The sequence below is a fragment of the Ornithorhynchus anatinus genome, chromosome 9 (genome assembly GCF_004115215.2).
Source record: "Ornithorhynchus anatinus isolate Pmale09 chromosome 9, mOrnAna1.pri.v4, whole genome shotgun sequence".
NCBI classification, from domain to species: Eukaryota; Metazoa; Chordata; class Mammalia; order Monotremata; family Ornithorhynchidae; genus Ornithorhynchus; species Ornithorhynchus anatinus.
This window is the reverse complement of record NC_041736.1, coordinates 37,315,907-37,333,690: the sequence shown is the minus strand read 5'-3', so window position 1 is coordinate 37,333,690 and position 17,784 is coordinate 37,315,907. Positions and strand designations below refer to the sequence as shown.

Genomic DNA, 17,784 nt, shown 5'->3' with positions numbered 1-17,784 from the left:
CAGAGCACTGTACTAAGAACCAATTCGGCAACAGATAGAGAAGATGAGACGGGCACTTCCACTTTGAGCTAGGAACAGGGGCACTGGTGTAACTTCTTATGTACACATTCCAAGTTTTGCCTGAGGATTCCGATTCCCAGAGGCTTAAGCCTTTAAAGCCACCTCTTTCCTCTTTCCTGATCTCATGTTCCCCAGTCTGATGAATCAGTAACATTTATTTATTGAGAACTTGCTGCGTGCAGAACACTCTACTAAACGAGGGCTGGACAGAGAAGAGTTAGAAGAAACAATAATAACGATGGTATTTGTTAACTGCTTTCTAGGTGCCAAGCACTGTTCAAAGCACTTCCCTGTCCTGGAGGAGAACATGGTCTTTCAGGGGAGACCGACCCAAAACTAAATTACAGACAGGAAGAGATAAAGTGGATAATAATAATAATAATAATAATGTTGGTATTTGTTCAGCGTCTACTATGTGCCGAGCACTGTTCTAAACGCTGGGGTAGATACAGGGTCATCAGGTCCCATGCGAGGCTCACAGTCTTAATCCCCATTTTCCAGATGAGGTAACTGAGGCACAGAGAAGTTAAGCGACTTGCCCAAAGTCACACAGCTGACAAGCGGCGTCACTGAGACCGGGGTTTCCCCCAGGTGACACACTGAGATTTAGAGTAGTTGCTTCTTTGCCATCCATGCGAAAAATATTTACCATCAAATGATGACAGAATCGAGCGGTCCAGAAATGCGACCAGAACCCGGAAACGATGTTCGTGACTTCACGCCTTTGCTGAACAGGCTACGGGAAGACAAGCTCGTCTCTAGACTGTAAATTCATTGTGGGCAGGGAATGTTTACTGTGATACCTGTACTGTCCCAAGCACTCAGTACAGTGCTCCGCATACAGTGAGCCCTCAATAAATATGATTCAATATTCAATATGATGAGCTACTTTAGGCTCAGCTATAATGGGGCAGAGAACGTTTCGAAAGAGACGATAAATAAAATCCTCAGCTCACCTCAGTATTCCCTGATTGGAAATGGGGAGACTCTCATAGAGCCAAAGGCTGAAGAAGTTTGTGACTCAAGGAGCACATGAGATACCTTCAGAGGAAAAGTGGCTTCTAAACATCCTCCTTTTGCCTTACGTTGCAAAGGTGGAACTTCAGTTGAGTTAGTAGAATGCTTTGAAATCCTTGGCTATAAGGTATTATGTGTGCACCAAGCTTTATAAGTTTTTTGACCATTGAGAAACATCATTTCTTTCAACCCAATACTTGGATGCCAAAAAAAAAAAAAAGAACAGAAACAAATTCAGCTGCCAAGTTTCTTTCATTCACTCTGCAACACATTGGCTCTGCTGTTGCAAAGCTGGTCACCTCCCCAGAAAAAGAAGCAGGAATGAACCAAGAAAACCTATTTCTAGACCGGTGCTGGTCCCATTGATGATACTTCCAACAAGGAAGTAAACAGGAAGTGCTGAGTTGGCTTGGTGTAGGCCACCAGGAACAAAGAAACAAAATCTGTATTTACCAAATGGAAAAACACAAATCTGGTACAGAAAGAAATGCTATTTTCAGGCTTCTAAAAATGTAGGACAAATAATGAAAAGCCCCAAACCCAGAATTAAAAACTATTTTAAAAAGTGTGATTCAGGCCCCAACAGAAATACAGGCCTTGATTTCCATTTGGCATGTATGTTTCTAGAGAAAAAGGATTCATCCCCTCTCTCCTATAACTGGGCCTACATGTGCCTTTTCTGAGTAGTTCTGGAGATGTTTAGATGAGGACAAAAACAAATCCTTTAAAAAGAACTCTCACGAAAAGTGTCACTACACCCTGTTGGAGGTATTTTTCTTGCCTGGACTCAAACTTTTCATGATTTCCTGATAATTCTTGCTGTTTCTGATTAACAATGATGGTGATGATTATTAATAATAACAATAATAATTATAGTATTTGTTAAGTACTTAAGCACTGTATTAAAGTGCTGGGGTAGATACAGGATAATCAGATTCCATATGGAGTTCAGAGTCTAAGCAAGAATAGGCACTGAATCCCCATTTTGCAGATGAGGAACTGAGGCACAGAGAAGTTAGATGAATTGCTGAAGGTCACACAGCAGACAAGGGGTGGATCTGGGAGTAGAACCCAGGTCCTCTGACTTCTAGGCCCATGCTCTTTCCGCTAGGCCATGCTGCTTGTGTTTACCCATCACTGAAATGATGGGACCTGGGTTCTAATCCCAGCTCTACCGCTTGGCTCCTATGTGACTTCGGGCTAGTCACTTCGCTTTGCTTCAGCTTCCTAAGTTGTAAAATGGGGATTAAATATGTGTTCTTTTTCACCCTTAGACTGGGCGCTCCATGAGGGAGAGGGGCTGTATCCAACTTGGCTACCTTGCATTTTCCCCGGCATTTAGTACGGTGCCCCAGCACGTGGTCCTTAACAAAGATTGAAATTCTTATTCAAGGTGTTATAGTTCTGCATTACTGCTACCCTGAGGCCTCTCTAAGAAAGGGTTTATGTGCAAAATTTCTGTGTGTACTTTGCAATGGGTGGAATGTGTCTGTGTTTGTATTCTCCTGAGCACTTAGTACAGTGCTCTGAAGACAGTAAGCCCTCAATAAATACGAGTGATTGATGTACTACACACCCGACAGCCTTCTTGTTCATGGGGCCAAGTTCCCCAGTAGAAACATGACTGGGGGGGGGGAGAAGAGAGAGAGACAGAGACAGAGAGATACATACAGACTGCATAAAATAAATAATAAATTGTGGTATTAGTTAAGCGCTCACTATGTGCAAAGCACTGTCCTAAGCGCTGGGGGATACAAGGTGATCAGTTTGTCCCACGTGGGGCTCACAGTTTTAATCCCCATTTGACAGATGAGGGAACTGAGGCACGGAGAAGTTAAGTGTCTTGCCCAAGGTCACACAGCCGACAAGCGGCGGAGCCGGGATTCGAACCCATGACCTCTGACTCCCAAGCCCGGGCTCTTTCCACTGAGCCGCGCTGCTTCCCCTAACCACCATCACTAGACTCAATTTTGCACCGTGAGCTCTCCGTGGGACAGGGTCTGTCTCCAACCTGATAAACTTGGACGTACCTCAGGGCTTAGAACAGTACTCGATGCACAGTAAGTGCTTAACAAATATTTTATTTAAAAAGCCCAAAAACTGGAGGCAGAGAAGGATGGGGAGAGCACTTCTCCTCCTCCCTTCCAGTGTGCCAGTGCAGGCCCTGAATAAAACTGGACCCATTTAAATCTCATCCTCTCTATTTTGGCTGATAGGTTAAAATGCCCAAAAATGTGATAGTCCCATCCAGAGAAGGATGTCCGGTTAGGTGGAAGCTGCATGGCTTAGTGGATACAGCATGGGCCTGGGAGTCAGAAGGACACGGCCGGACACGTCTGCTGGGTGACCCTGGGCAAGTCATTTCACTTCCCTGGGCCTCAGTTCCTTCATCTGTAAAATGGGGATTGTGTCCCCATGTGGAACAGGGACTGAGTCCAACCAGATTCACTTGGATCTACCCCAGCGCTTAAAACAGTGTCTGGCACCTAGTAAGCACTTAACAAATATCATAAAAAAAAGGAGGCTTGAGTAGTTGAGCGATGGGGAACAATTCAGAGTAGGGCTTTCTCTCTGAATAACGGGCTCCTTTTTGCAAGATCAATTAAACTAATAGGGACATTATTTGGTTGAATTTTTGTTTGCGTGTGTGTGTGTGTGTGAAATAATTCCTAGATGCAGGGGGTTAAGTTCACAAAGGAAAGCCATTTACTCCCAGAAAATAGCTACCTCTCCCTGCACACTATCATTATCATTGTTACTGCAGTGACTCACAGACAGTAAAGTTGAAAAAGGCCCCCTTTGATTCTCTAGTTTATCATCTGAAATGAAATTGTCGTCTCGGCTATCCTCGAAGCTGAAGACTGTTGAGAGTTTATATACACTGCCTGTCTGGGGCAAGCAAAAAAATCAGGCATTCCACCTGCATCTTAATGGCACTAATGATATCCATCAATAAAAAAAACTGTATTTATTGAGCATTTACTATGTGTAGACCACTGTACTAAGCGCTTGGGAGAGTAGAGTACGACCGAATTAGCAGACACATTCCCCGCCCGTCTGAATCCTTCAGCCAGGAAGCAGCACGGCCTACTGGCCCGGGAGCCAGAGGGTCCGATTCTAACGCCGGCTCTGCCCACCTGTCTGCTGTGTGATCTTGGGCAAGCCACGCCACTTCTCTGGGTCTCAGTTACCTCATCTGTAAAATGGGGATTGAGACCGCGAGCCCCGTATGGGACGGGGGCCGTGTCGAACCTATCTTGTATCTACCACAGCCCTAACTCTTCATTCGTTCATTCAGTCGAATTTATTGAGCGCTTACTGTGTGCACAGCACTGTACTGAGTGCTTGGAATGTTCATTTCGGCAACAGATAGAGACAATCCCTGCCCGACAACAGGCTCACGGTCTGAAAGGGGGAGACAGACAGTAAAAAAAGAACAAGGAGACAGGCAACACAGTGCCTGGCGCAAAGTGCGTGCTCACCATTAGAAAAAATAAAATAAAATAAAGGTCTTGTGCTAGGGGCTTGTGACTCTGCTGTTCGGGGAGGGTTGTAAGGTGGTAAACGGGTGTCAGGAGGGTGAGTCCTCTGAGAGGTTCGCTCACCTCGAGGTTGAGGGCTACTGTGTGCAGGTGCTGTGTGCAGCTGCGTCGTCCCATAGGTCTGGTGGGCTCTGGGTACCGCCCTGAGGACCTTCTGACTGGGGCAAAGCTGAAGAGGGGCCAAGCCTCAGATAATAATAATAATCACGGTATCTGTTAAGCGGTACTATGTGCCGGGCACTGTACCGAGGGCTGGAGTGGATACAAATAAGGTAACTGAGGCATGGAGAAGTGAAGTGACTTGCCTAAGGTCGCACACGGGCACCTAGCAAGAAGCAAGCTTCAAAGGGCATCCTAGTGATCTGTGGGGGTGTCAACCTCCCAAACACTGCTCCTTGGCCGCCTAATACTCAGATCTGTTTCAGGCAGGGGATTTGTCTATCAACTCTGTACTCTCCCAAGCGCTTAGTAGAGTGCACATAATAAACGCTCAATAGATCGATCATCCAGTTGCACTTATTGAGCGCTTACTGCGTGCAGAGCACTATACTATCTGGGAGAGTACAAAATAAGCCCGTCGATTAGACCGTAAGCCCGTCAAAGGGCAGGGACTGTCTCTGTTACCAATCTGTACATCCCAAGTGCTTAGTACAGTGCTCTGCACATGGTAAGCGCTCATTAAATACTATTGAATGAATACTGAGCTTAGCACAGTGCTCTGCACACAGGAAGCACTCAATAAATACCACTGATAGATTGATCATAAATGATAATAGATTTTCCCCAGGTGAACTGGAATCAACATGCAATTTTCAACAGGGAAATTCTATCTGAACAATGTGCATGGTTTGAAAAGAAAGAGTTGTTAAGATTTAAGCATTTTTGAGAGGGGATAACAATTAGTTAGGTAACTCGCTGTTTCATGAAAAGGATCTGAAGGTACCAAGTGACCTGACCATCACCAGCACCAGTTGGAGGGACGTGGAAATGTTTTTAAAGAAAAATCTATCGCTCCATTTCAAATAAACCCATTGTTTTTTGAAATTCTTCATTAAAAAGTTGGTTTACTTTTAACCACCGATCTCCCTTGCTTCCAAATCCAACCCTCTTCCCGACTGGATTACACACGATATAAACTATGAAGAGAGATTCCTGACCTTTTCAGGGAAAGTCGAACAGTAAAGTTTTTAGTGTCTATAAATTTTGGGGTGTCATTTGCTAGTAAAAGTTGGATAGGAAAAACAGGGGGAAATAGCCTATCCATATGAAAATAATAATCATGTAATATTTATTGTCTGGGATTGAAATGTTTCAAATATTCGAAGTAATAAAACATCGGGAAAAGCTAGACTTCCTGATGTAAAAAAGATCATAAATTTCTTTTTTCACAAGACATGGCGGGGCGGGGAATATCAATGTGATATTTTACGCTAAAGTACCGAAAAAAAAAACCCTTTCAAATCTAAGCACAACCCACTTACCGTTGTGTGTCTGAAAGGAGCCGATGGTACCCAGCTGCCCTTGAGTCTGGAATCAGGCCAAGACATTTCTAACGCAGGTTTAGTGTGCAGTGAAGGCGTTTTTGCAAAACTCCAACGTACCTTCTGCCTTCGGAGGCCGGATATCGGGTCTGAGGGTGACTTGGGATCGAAGATGACTCTTCCAATAATGACGCTGTCGACAGGAGAGATCTGGTTGCACAGAGAGCAGGAGTCTTTTCTGGGGTCCTACCTTTTGGGTGAGCAGTCCTCAGATGCAACAATTGAAGAGAAACTAGCACTTGGCTCTGAATCCCTTAAACATTTTGATACTCAGACCCGCAGCACTTATGTAAATGCCCTTATAATCTATTTCCCCTTTCCCTCATCTATTTAAATGTCTGTCTCCCCCTTTCCCCCCCACAATAGACCCTAAGCTTCTTGTGGGCAGAAATCACATCTACCAACTCTGTCGTGCTTTCCCAAGCACTCAGTACAGTGCTTCACACACAATAAGTACTCAATCACATTTTATTCAGTGCTTACTGTGTTCAGAGCACTGTATTAAAAGCTAGGGAGAGTACAAAATAACAGACTTGGCAGACATTTTCCCTGCCCTCAATGAGCTTCTAGTCTAGTGATAGCCAGAGATATCTACAGATATATCACTGATTTATTAATACCATTTACTGAGTGTGCCCTATCATTGCAGAGCTTTATACTAAGCATTTGGGAAGTACAAAACAGGGAAGTGACATATTGCTTGCCCACAAGGAACTTACACAAGCATTTTAATAGGGGAGACAGGCATAAAAATAATAACAGAGCAATCAAAACAATGGAATATATAAATGACCGTATAGGCATTAGTACTGAGGATGGGAAGAAGTATTGCAGTGAAGGGGGGGGGGGGCGCGATGGTTTTAGGGGATTTGGGATGCTGGGAATTCATCAGGAAGGCTTCCTGGAGGAGGTGGTGGGATTTCATGAAGGCGTGACAATGAGAACGGCTGTGAACTATTGGATTTGGGAAGGGAGGAAATCCCAAGGCCTAGTTCTATCAGGATACACTAGGGGTTTTGTTTTGTTTTGTTGGGTTTTTTTGAAGTAGTGGTGATAGGTTGTCATGAGTCATTCACACTTCTTCACTCATCTCCTTCATCTAATCAATAAGACAGATTTGAACCTTAGACCATGAGCCCCATGTAGGGCAGGGATTCTATCCTACCTATCTTATATCTACCCCAGCCCTTAGAACAGTGTTTGACACAGAGTAATGGCCTAACAAATACAATAATAATAATACTGATTATCTGTTTCTCCCTTTAAGATAAGCAAAGTTATGTGCAAATCATACCTTTCATAACATGGAAGTGACACGATGTCTTTAGAAATAGGATGTCCCACTGACTTCTGCAGTCTGTTGAGTTTGGGGGAAAAAAAAAATCAATTTTTCATTTAATTTCTGCCAATTTACACGGGAAGAAATGGCTCTGACAATTGTGGCAAATGCTCTTCCATCTTTCTAAATTTAAGCTGTTCATCATTTGTTCAAATCAATAACTGAGAGGTAATGTAATGACATTCAGACATAATTGCAACTGTCTTCTTCTGAGTTTTTCATGATTATCTTTAAGTGTATGAGAAATACTTCAGTCTTCTTTTATACATATCAATCCTTTTACGGTATTTGTTACGTGCTTTCTACATACCAATTTATTTACTCCTGTCTGTCCGTCTCCCCCGATCAGACCGTAAGCCCGTCAAAGGGCAGGGACCGTCTCTATCTGTTACCGATTTGTCCATTCCAAGCACTTAGCACAGTGCTCTGCACATAGTAAGTGCTCGATAAATACTATTGAATGAATGAATGAATACCAGGCACTGTACTAAGCGTTGGGATAGATACAAGATAATCAGGTTTTGGACAGAGTCTATGTCCCACATGGGGCCCACAGTATTAATCCCCATTTTACAGATGAGCTGAGGCTCAGAGAAATTACTTGGCTCGCTCAAGGTCACGCGTTAGACAAGTCACGGAGGCAGGATTAGAACCCAGGTCCTCGGACTCCCAGGCCCGTGCTCTTGCCACTAGGCCACGCTGTTTCCCATTAACAGATTAGCTTTAATTCTATCATGGTGAATTTCAGCATAACACGGACTATTATCAACCTCGTTCCTCATTAGGGAAAACAATCAGGCACTGACTTTCGGGTGTGTGATGACTGAGAGGGTTTCCAAATTTTAATTCATCACTCTGTGACCAAGATACATCCGAAACAAATAGCAATTCTATCTGAGAACCTCCTAGCCATTTGCTTTGCCCATCAATTTAGTGCTTTGATAAGAAAGGTTCTTTTACAGCGGTCTTATCTGAAGTTGGAATTGCAACATCAAAGTGTTTGATTTTACAGTCCACAAAACAAGGAGTGTATTTCTTACTTTTTGTGCATAAACCCCCAAGTGCCTGACCTAGTGCTCTTAACACAGCAGGAAGTCGATAAATGCTGTGGATGCTAGACAATGCGATCCTCCCCCATCACCTCGTTGAGGATTGAAAAAATGAAGTCAACAGAATTGAGTCCGACGACAGTGGAGATTGTTGACAGTGCCTGCTGAACGGAAAAGCTCATTTCCCCTATTTGGTTGTCTTGGAGGTGTCTTGAATAATGATTGATTACTGGCCCAAAGCGGTTATAATTAAACTATATGATCCCTACTTCCACATCCCGGGGAAGCAGCATGGCCTAATGGAAAAACCATGGCCGGGAAGTCAGAGGACTTGGGTTCTAATCCCAGCTCCACCACTCGTCTGTTGTGTGACCTGGAACAAGTCACAACTTCTCTGTACCTTCGTGTCCTCAACTATGCAGTGGGGATTCAATAACCATTTTCCCTCTTAAACTCTGAACCCCGCGAGGGTCAGGGACTTTGACCTGATTACCTTGTATCTAGCCCAGCGTTTAGATCAGTACTTGACAGATAGTAAGTGCTTAACAAATACCATTAAAAAAAAAGTGTAAGAAGAAGAATGCTATGGTTTTATATCACCACAGAATGACTGGCTTTCTCCACAGACTGTCTTCCAGATCTGACTGTGGCTAGAAACTGGGGGGAAAAGGAGGGAAGAACCATTGTAAGCCCGTCAAAGGGCAGGGACTGTCTCTATCTGTTACCGATTTATACATTCCCAGCGCTTAGTACAGTGCTCTGCACATAGTAAGCGCTCAATAAATACTACTGAATGAATGAATGAACCATTCTTTTCTGCGGTGTCAGGAATCTGGTATCTTTATAAAACGTGGCTCAGTGGAAAGGGCCCGGGCTTGGGAGTCAGAGGTCATGGGTTCGCATCCCGGCTCTGCCACTTATCAGCTGTGTGACTGTGGGCAAGTCACTTGACTTCTCTGTGCCTCAGTTACCTCATCTGTAAAATGGGGATTAACTGTAAGCCTCACGTGGGACAGCCTGATTACTCTATATCTACCCCAGCGCTTAGAACGGTGCTCTGCACATAGAAAGCGCTTAATACCAACATTATTATTATTATTATTATAAAAGATATTCTCCTCCCACCAATCTTTTTCAACCCTAGGTGTCTACTCTCCTAAGGTGCCTGTTGAAATTTTTGGACATCCTGCTGTTTTCCACCTTCTGACTTGTGGAGAAAACAACTTCGTTCTGCTGTGTTCCTGTTGCCCAGAGAGCCCTCTGCACAAATATCCTAGAGGAACAGTCATGGACTATGAACTGCATTTAGTGACTGGGAAATTCCCCGGCTTTCAGGAAGCATCTGCTCTTCTTTGAACCCCAAAATGTTCTTTCCCTTGACCATCCCAAATACTTTGAAACCCCAAAATGTTCTTTCCTTTAATAACCATCCCTAATAATAATCCTAATAATCCCTTATTATGCATAGAGAATGAATTTTTCCTATAAAAACAGGGTGGGTAATTAACCAGTTTCATTTTTATTAAATTTGTGGTAAAATTGGATTTTAAATAAACAAAAACCTTAAAAAAGTTCCTATACTATTTTAGCTTCTTAGAAAAAAAATCCCCCGGTCCTTGCAAAGGGAATGGAAAGGGCAGCAGTCATTGCTACAGCTGGGGCTTTTCAGTGGATGTTGGTATTTTGTTAAGCGCTTACTATGTGCATAGCACTGTTCTCGGCGTTGGGGTAGATACAGGGTAATCAGGTTGTCCCACATGAGGCTATCAGTCTTCATCCCCATTTTACAGATGAGGTAACTGAGGCACAGAGAAGTGACCTGCCCACGGTCACGCAGCTGACAAGTGGCAGAGCTGGGATGGAAGCCTCAGGTGGAGGGGAGAAAGGGGAGAGGTCCAGGATCTGCGGGGCAGCCATTCACTTCCTCCCACATGCCTGACCCGCTAAGCCCCAACCCTCAACGTCTGCCCCTATTTTGGAAAGAGCCTGGGCTTCGGAGTCAGAGGCCGTGGGTTCGATCCCTGGCTCTGCCACTTGTCAGCTGTGTGACTGTGGGCGAGTCACTTAACTTCTCTGTGGCTCAGTTACCTCATCTGTAAAACGGGGATTAACCGTGAGCCTCTCGTGGGACGACCTGATGACCCTGTATCTACCCCGGCGCTTAGAACAGCGCTCGGCACATAGCAAGCGCTTAACAAATGCCAACATTATTATTATTTGTCTCACGTGGTCGAGTGGTCTCCGACCCGCGGCGGCGTCACGGACGCATCTCTCCCAGAACGCCCCACCTCCATCCGCAATCCTTCTGGGAGTGGATCCATAGAGTTTTCTCGGTAAAACAACCACTGCCTTCTTCCGCGCAGTAGACTGGAGTCTCCACCCTCGACCGTCTCCCACGCCGCTGCTGCCCAGCACGGGGGAGCCTTGACTTGTAGCAGATCGCCTTCCACTCGCCAGCCACTGCCCAAGCTAGGAACGGAATGGGTATGTCTCTGCTTGACTCTCCCTCCCGGAGTCGAGACTGGTAGAGTACTGGAAACTCTCCAGGTGCGACCCTGAGAGGGTAATTGAGAAGCAGCGTGGCTCAGTGAAAAGAGGGCTTCGGAGTCAGAGGTCACGGGTTCGAATCCCAGCTCTGCCACTTGCCAGCTGTGTGACAAGTCACTTCACTTCTCTGGGCCTCAGTTACCTCATCTGGAAAATGGGGATTAAGACTGTGAGCCCCACGTGGGACAACCTGATTCCCCTGAGTGTACCCCAGCGCTTAGAACAGTGCTCTGCACAGAGTAAGCACTTAACAAATACCAACATTATTATTATTGATTAGCTCACCTACCGACTGGGAAAAGAGGCAGAGGAAGAAGCAATGTGGCCTAATGGACAGAGCACGGGCCCGGCAGTCAGAAGGACCTAGGTTCCAATCCCCGCTTCGCCACTCGTCGGCTGTGTAGCCTCGGGCAAGTCACTTAGCTCCTCTGGGCCTCAGTTACCTCATCTGTAAAATGGGGATGAAGACGGTGAGCCCCATGTGAGACTGGACTGTGTCCAGACTGATGATCTTGTAACTACCCAAGTGTAAGTATAAAGCCCGGCACATAGCAAATGCTTACCAAATACTGTGAAAAAGAGAATGATGATGATGATGATGATAATTTGTTAAGCACCAAACACAGTTCTAAGAGCTGGGGGAGATAATTAGGTTGGACACAGTTTCTGCCCCACATAGGGCTCACAGTCTATATAGGAGTGAACCCCCATTTTACAGATGTGGAAACTGAGGCACAGAGAAGTTAAGTGACTTACCCAAGGAAAAGAAGGGTGGGAACGACTAGGGTGGAAGGAAGGCAGTCTGAACAGCAAGCAACAGAAGGATCAGGGCTTTGGGCAAGGAGACCCTCTCTGACTGGATCCGTATCACTAGAAACTTCAGACAAAATAATGGAGGGATTGAAATTAGGGCCAAATCTAATAAATGATGATGTTGGCATTTGCTAAGCACTGTTCTTAGTGCTGGGGAAGATACAAGATAATCAGGTCACAGTCCCTGTCCCACACAGGGTTCACAATGTAAGTTAGAGGGAGAACGGGTCATCCCCACTTTACCAAAGAGGGAACTGAGACATAGAGAAGTTAAGTGACTTGCCTAAGGTCATACAGCAGGCACGTGGCGGAGCACCTTCTGTTCCATTTTCTGGAGGTTTCTGGCCAATCGGGAACTGTGTCGGGGTGGTTGAGTCAGGAAACTTCACAAAATGGAATGTGCCCCCCCCCCCCGCCCGCCCGCAAATGGCAGTGAAAGCTGAAGGGGGCTTAACAAGCACTCGTTCAGCCTTTCAAACTCCAGAGAGAATGGGTCGGCGCTTCTGGGGCCTGGTGAACCAGAGCTGCCTGGATAGGAAGGTGGGAGTCCTTTACGCAGCCCTTAGATCGGAACCTGGAGGACTCAGCTTCTGCGCTGAGGGACTGCGGGGGGAGGAGCGGCAGGGTGCGGGTGGAGGAGTCAGCAAAGGAGACACCAGGGACTGAGGATGTGCTCCTGCCATTCCTTGTTGCCCTGGGCGCCAGTAGCTCTGTGGAGTTCTGTTTGTCAGGACACATCCGGGCTACGGACATGGGACATTCTTCCTTATCATCAGCAACAAATCACTCAATCACCTTGGCCCCTCCTATCTCACCTCACTATTCTCCTACTACAACCCAGCCCACAACCTTCGCTCCTCTAACGCCAACCTACTCACTATGCCTCAATCTTGCCTAAGTCGCCCACGTCTCGCCTCTGGCCCGGAACGACCTCCCTCTTCGTGCGTGACAGACTATTACTCTCCTCACCTTCAAAGCCTTATTGAAGATACGTCTCCTCCAAGAACCCTTCCCTAACTAAACCCCCATTTCCTCCTCTCCCACTCCATTCCGTGTAAGTGCTCAACAAATACGACTGAATGATGGATTAAAATGTGTCAAGCACCGTACTGGGAACCGGGGTGGATTTTGTACGATCGGGTCGGACACGGTCCTTCTCCCACACGGGGCTCACATTCTAAGTAAGAGGAAGAACAGGTATTTCATTCCCATTTTACAGAGGAAGAATCTGAAGCACAGAGGAGTTGACTTGTCCAAGGTTACACACAAGGTAAATGACAGAGCTGGAAGTGGGAACCAGGTCCCCTGACTCCCAGGCCCATGCCTTTTCCACTAGGCCATGCTCCTTCTCAGGATTATTTAAAATGAAACTACATCCTGATCATCTCAACTCATTTTTTCTATGTAGTTTTCTTTTAAAAATGGTGAGTTACTATTTTGGTTACGTTACCAAAATACAAATGCTTTCTTATTAGTTAAAATGGTTTCTAACAGTGAAATATATAAGTTCTCCTTATCATTGAAATAACCTTCTGCTTCAAAATATACTTCAAATGTCAAGATTTCCATGATGCACAACAATTGGAATATTTGCTACTTTTCCCCACAGAGTAGATGCAGGTTTTGAGGTGCCACTGTATCAATAGATGATTAATTGATAGATCACTACTCTACTCACACGGAGAAGAAAAGTGCATCAGAAAACGTAACTTTTATATATCTTTGGGTTTTTGGAGACACGTGACCCTTACTTAACCATCTAATTTACATTCGATTCTGTAAAGGATAATTTTACCATTGGCTGAAGCAAATCTTAGCGCTAATGCACACTCCGGCATTTAGCTCTATCATTCTCTCATTTTATGACGGAAACATAAAAAGCTTACCTTGGATTCCAAATGAGAAGACACACTTGAAGCAATAAACTGTAATAGGCTAGGCTTTATACGAGGCCTAGAATTGTGACAAATGTCACTGTCTATTTATTCTTAAATTATTTGTAGAAGTGTTTATGAACTCTGAAACATTCGGCATGAGCTACACAGGAAGCTATAAAATATTTTATGAGATTTACACAGGGGCGATGGTAGAATTTTAAATGCAACCCGAGAATCGTCATCTAAATTCCGAGAGGGTAGGAGAATTATTCCTGTATGGTGATCAACGGGCTGTGGGCAATGGAGTAAAATGTACGCTTTAGGGAAGTTACAGACTTTATGAAGAACTAGGCAAAACTGGGCTCTTCATAACTTCTAGGCAAACAAACTTATTTTCTGCCTGGCAGTGAGTCATCAGTTATGTTTATTTGTCTTTCACATGGTAAAAGCATTAAACATGGATTGTTTGTTATTCAGAAGACACAAAGAACAAACAGTAATACAAGGATCTCAAGAATAGAGATTTTGGAGTTTAACTCCTTTTAAAAATAAAAGCAATGCTTATTTAAAGACTTGTAAATACAAAACTCCCATAGCTGAAATGCACCGGGTTATCTTTAGCTACCCTTATATCCTATGTATTCCACACATTCTTTTAACCAGAAATTATTAAAAACCCAGGGTGCATGGTCACAAATCCAAATTTTGTTTTGAGGGAAAAAAAATCAAACCAGTGTTTTATTTTATTTTTACATTCAAATCTACACTCATGCTCATCAAAAAGTAAAAAATCCAAGTCCACATGGTACTTTTTTAATGGTATTCATTAAGTGCTTACTTAGGGAAAAAACATCAAACCAGTGTTTTATTTTATTTTTACATTCAAATCTACACTCATGCTCACCAAAAAAGCAAAAAATCCTAATCCACATGGTACTTTTTCAATGGTATTCCCTAAGTGCTTACTATGTGTCAGGCACTGTACGAAGCACTAGGGTAGATACAAGTTAATCAGGTTGGACACAGTCCCTGTCCCACATGGGGCTCACAGACTTTATCCTCATTTTGCAGATGAGGTAACTGAGGCCCACAAGTTAAGTGACTCCCCCAGGGTCACACAACAGACAAGTGGTAGAGTCAGGATCGGAAACCAGGTCCTTCTGACTTCCAGGTCCGTGGTCTATCCACTAGGCCTCGTTGCTTCTCACGTCATGGTCTTCCTTTGGCAAATCGCTCACTTTCACATTCTCCCTCTTCAGTGTAGCTAGCATTATTTCTCCTATCACCTTCACTTCTGTGGCTTATGAGATTTACACAGGCATCACTGTCAAGCCAGAGGATTCCACCTTCTGAACCACTCCCGATATTGGGAAGGTCACACTTACAGCCGCACAATCAGAAATGGATCAACTGCACCACAAAACACTTGGGTCCATCGAGCAGTAAGTTAAAAACCTGTTTTTTGTCTTTTTTTCTGGTTACCCAGTGTGTGAATGCATTGGCTTCAGATAAGACCGTTTGTTCCACTTTTAATTCACTGTTTAAGTGTCTGGTTGGACTGACAAGATCAGGGTGGTTTTGTCAGCTTAGGATATTCCAGATGCATGACATCCGATGATTTCAAAGTGCACCAGATATGAGTTATTTTGCAATAAGCATTTCCAGGATACACAGGATACTGATCCATCCTTTTCTACCAGCATGTGTAATCGTCCCAAGAGATCCATCTGACAATCTTCGGGAGGCTTTTTCTTTTACATCTAATAAGGAGAGGCATCCCTTGCCATCTCTCGATACGTCCCGAGCAATGCAGAGGAATTAACCGTAGCGGTTACAATGGGGGCTTGATTTATCTCCGTGACGTATCAGAGCATGAAGGGGTGGAATGTTAAATAGGATGGGATCTGTGATAGCCACAGGACAGAAGCTACAGAGGTACACTTTTCTCGGTTTTTAGAAGTAAAGCTGGTACTCAGACCGTGTGTCTCAACACTAATAACCATGGAATCTATGAGGAGTTCATTACGTGCCAAGCACCGTACTTGGTGCTGGAGTAGATATAAGATCAAGTTGGTGAGAGTCCCTGTCCCATATGGGACTCACATTCTAACTAGAGGAAGAACAGTTATTGAATCTCCACTTTACAAACAAGGGAACTGAGGCACAAAGACGTTAAGTGGCTCGCCCAAGGTCACACAGCAGGCAGGCGGTGGAGCCGGAATCAGAACCCAGGTCCTCTGACTTCCAGACCTGTGCTCTTTCCACTAAGCCGTGTGTCTTCAAGATCACTGGGTATGAGTTGTGCCTTTTCAGAGTGATGACAGCACCATCTAGAAGTTTCTGTAAAGAGACTTTTGGAATTCACAGCTAAAATGACATGAAGGGTTTTCAAGCAGATCTCTCCAAGTTTCTGCAGTGTCGTCTGTACCTCCACTGACTCTGTTGACTCTATTCAAGAAGTCCTTGCTCCAAATATGGATTCTGAGCCTTCCGCCCGCACCCAGAAACCGTATTTTGCCGGCTCTTGCCTATCTTGCACTTGAACTTTTGCTGAAGTTACCGGTTGTTTCTCTTGCCTCCACACCACTCCGCCTTAAGTCCTTCAATGCGGAGCAATCTAAAGATCTTGAGAAAACTGCTCCGGGTGGTTTAACTTGCAAAATGGGCCAGGGTCTCTTAGTTAATACACCCAGCTCTCCTATACTTTGAGGGTCGTGTTCTCGTGAAACCTCTTGTTAGGGAAAACTCACGCTGTAGAACTCATCCATTCTAACGTGTACGCATCCACGTGCGTAGATGGGCATGAGCGGCTTCTTCGATAAGGTGGAATGCCGAGCTCGAACAGACTTGCGTTGCTGGAAGAATGTTCCCTAGTTCCCTAATCTCGGACTAGCCAAAACACATATTGAAAGCAAGCCTTGTGGAAGAAGTGAAGTGTGTCTGAGGCCAGCACGGTTGAGAGAGAAAGGGAGCCAACAGAATGATTCTGAACCCACTATCTGTAAATAATTTTTGTTTTTCTGTGTCTTGCTTCTGCTGGACTCTCCCAAATGTGGGTAATACTGTGCTTCGCATTCAGTAGATGCTCAATAAATACTACTGATTGATTGATGATGCATAAGGACAGCTTTGAAGCTCTACTTTTTTCCATGGTATTTGTTAAGCACTTACTATGCGCCAGGTACCATTCTAAGAACTGGGGAAAACACCTTCTAGTGAGTCCACACCCCACATGGGGCTCGCAGCCTTAACTCCCATTTTACAGATGAGGAAAGTGAGGCACAGAGCAGTTAAGTGACTTGCCTGAGGTCTCACAGCTAACACGTGGCAGATTTGGGATTAGAAGCCAGGTCCTCTGACTTCCAGTCTCAGGCTCTCTCCACTAGGTCATGCTGCTTCTCCAAATCGAACCTATGTTCTAACCTCTGAACACCCAACTCAGGCAAGGGGCCGCCCGAGAGAGTGAAGGATCTGGAGGAGCAGGTCATAGTGTGCTCTGCACATAGTAAATGCCCAATAAATATGGTTAATAAATGAATGAATGAATTCTGGGTACAAATTCATATCCTTGTTCAACTCTTTCCCTGGTTTAAATTTGAAATTGGAGAGCGTTTGCTGCTCGGAGAAAGAATGTGGCAGTGTTTGGTCCTGCCCAAATGCCATTTTTCTGCATCCTTCTTTTTTAACAGTATTTGACAAGCACTTACAATATGCCAAGTACTGTGCTAAGTGCTGGGGTAGATACAAGATAATCAGATTGGACCCAGTCAGTCAATCGTATTTACTGAGCGCTTACTGTGTGCAAAGCACCGTACTGAGCGCTGAGTGCTTACTGTGTGCACAGCACTGTACTAAGCGCTTGGGAGAGTACACTATGAAAATACAACAGACACAATCCCTGCCCACAATGAGCTTACAGTCTAGAGGAGTCCCTGTCCTACATGGGGTTCACAGTCTAAGTTGGAAGGAGGAGGATTTAATTTTACAAATGAGGTAACT

General features: G+C 44.7%; 1 non-coding gene across 1 annotated transcript; it reads right to left on the bottom strand.

Annotated features, from left to right (window-relative positions):
- Positions 1-10,975: 10,975 nt before the first annotated feature.
- Positions 10,976-11,113, bottom strand: LOC114814432. Its single transcript, XR_003762230.1, has one exon. It is a non-coding gene; the product is annotated as a small nucleolar RNA SNORA7 (small nucleolar RNA).
- Positions 11,114-17,784: the final 6,671 nt, after the last annotated feature.